Genomic DNA, 3,031 nt, shown 5'->3' on the forward strand with positions numbered 1-3,031 from the left:
AGGACACAAAGGGATAGTGACCACCTTCCACAGGGTGAGAGAACGATTCTACTGGCCCGGAATGAAACAAGAAATCGAACGAATGGTCAAGAAATTCCGCATCTGCCAGCTGCAGAAGATCAGACGAATAAAGTTCAAGCAGCCAATGCTAATAACAAAAACACCAAGCGAATGTTTCGAACGAATATCCATCGACACCGTAGGACCTCTTCCTCCGACTTCAGCAGGACAGGTACATATCCTCACCATCCAGGATACCTTCGCAAAACACTGTACGGCCATTCCGGTAAGAGACATTAAGGCACAGACCATTGCACACGCCCTGGTGACCCAGTACGTCGGTCTATACGGCTGCCCCAGAATAATACTCTCATACAAAGGAACCAGTTTTTTTAGCAAACTATTCCACCACCTTAGCAAGTTACTGCGGTTCCATCATGTAACAACATCAGGGTACCGACCGCAATCCAATGGCCCCCTCGAAAGAAGCCATCACACCTTGGTAGAATACCTGAAGGCGTTTGTCACAGAGACCAACCAATGGGATGAACTATTACCATTTGCGATAGTGTCCTACAACACTACCGTATACAGTGCTACACAATTCACTCCATTCGAATTGCTGTACGGAAAGAATGTTCGGCTACCATCAAATATCGGAGAAGACCAGGGCATCGAAACCTACAACGATTATGTAGTAGACCTGATGACAAAAGTGGAGAAAATCCAGGAGTTAGCATATCAACATCTCCAACAAGCGAAACTTCACTCAAAACAACTGTACGACAGAGATGCACGACCATTGGAGCTAAAAATTGGACAGTTCGCCTACGTACAAAGGGAACCGAAGTTGGGCAAATTAGACCAGGCATACACCGGGCCCTATGAAATCGTAGATATAACTGAGAAGGGTAACATCTACCTAGAAAGCGAAGATGGACATCGTTCTATGAAACACCCTAACAAATTAAAACCCTGCAAAGATTAATATACCACCGGTGCTGCTAATAACTAGGTATACTATCACTACCAAAGAACCTATTGCAGGGAATGGAAGGAAGAATTCCCGTATATGTAGATGGATCCTGCTCATTCAATGGCGATGTTAGAGCTCAGGCCGGAATCGGAATTTGGTTCGGAGAAAAACACCCCTTGACTACCGATAAAACTCTGGACGGAACACGAGCTACAAACATCATCGCTGAGACAGCTGCCGCCGTTGAAGGATGCAAAATTTGCCTAAGACATGACATTCAAAGAATCACCATCCTCACGGACTCCAAATATCTGACCAGCTCCATGACTCAACACCTGCCGAAATCGAAAGCTAACGGATGGCTAACCTCCAAGGGCAAACCAGTTGTAAACCAGTAACTGCTACAACAGCTAGACCAACTAATGCAGCAGCTAGATGTCCAACTGACCTACATACCAGGACACAAGGGAATACATGGCAACGAACGAGCGGATGAGCTAGCGAAGTTGGGATCTGAGCTCCATCAGTAACCAGCCAACAAAGCACTTAGCTCAAGGTCATATTGAACCACAGCTATCCACTCAACCCCATTTAAAATTTAAGAGTATGTAATCCTACGAAATTCCATTCCCCCTTCCCCAACAGGAAGACAACATCACCATGAAATATTCCAGTACCATCCTATGGATAATACTGCAATGGACCACAAGTACGCCAAAAACGGAAGGCGCTGGGGTATACCAACTACATCCAATCCCTCATAACCCAGGCCTGTAGTATGAAAAAATTGACCAAATCCGCAATGATCAATAATAACTGGCGCCTCTTAATTACCATCGACCTAACAAGTCTAACAGGACTGTCCCTACCAGGAACACAGTTAGTTGTCGGACTCTTGCAAGAATGCCGGCAATTAAGACCTGAGACAGAATGCCACAAGGCATAAGGGATCACCATCATGAATGATTACAACAGGGAACTTCGACACACTCAGGGACATCTTGCAAAACCCTGGAGGCACCACAAGAGTACATCCATGATCGGCCAAGAAGATCCCCCTTCCTAGGATTCATCGGTTCAATAAGCAGGAAGCTATTCGGCACCATGGCCTACAATGACCATGAACACATCACAAAAGAAATCGACAATTTATACAATGACCAGAGGAAGATCACACATCTCATTGGAAACGCAACCCACATAATCCAGGCAGAGATCAACACTATGAAGATGAATCATGAGAATAACACCCTAAGGATACGGAGAACCGAAGAGGAAATGAGAAAAATAATAACTCAATCCAACAGATTCCTGCAACCATTGAACAACACCGAACATCTCGAACATCTCATGAACATCGCCAAGGAAGCAGAATATGGAGCTCGAACATACGTTGAAACTGCTGCTAAAACTGTGGCAGCCATAGAAGATGCCAGACACGGTATCCTGAACCCTCTCCTCATCAACACCAATCAACTAACGAGGGTAACAGAAGAGATTGAGTGGTCAACACCTGATACAATTTTCCCAATAGCAAGGGAGAAAATTGATCTGGCACTGCTGAGCCAAATCAGTGATGTACAAACGGCATACCACGACAAAAAATTTCTGATCATAAGCGACATACCACTCATCTCCAGGAGCCAAATGGAACTATACAAAGTGGTCCCCTGCAAGGTCCCACAGAAAATCCAAGGAAACCGGAGCGTTGCCGCCTACATTGAATCAACTAACAAATACATTGCACTCTCGCAACATGCCACCTATTACACCCATTTCCACGAAGATTACGTAAAAACCTGCATTCCACTGGAACAATGCCTAGCCTGTCAGAGGGGAATACCACTGAGGAAAGCCGGCAGCCGCAACAGCTGCGAATACCGCTTACTCACCAACACAGATGTAGAACTGACGCCGAAAATCTACCAGAATTGCAACGTGAAAATCACCAATAATCTAGAAATCCAGTGGACACGACTCACCAGTAGCAAGGGATGGTTATACTCAAGCATCGAGCCAGAAAGACTCGAAATTACCTGCCATAACTAAACCGCA

Source organism: Fopius arisanus, unplaced genomic scaffold (assembly GCF_000806365.1).
Source record: "Fopius arisanus strain USDA-PBARC FA_bdor unplaced genomic scaffold, ASM80636v1 scaffold00340, whole genome shotgun sequence".
Lineage (NCBI taxonomy): Eukaryota > Metazoa > Arthropoda > Insecta > Hymenoptera > Braconidae > Fopius > Fopius arisanus.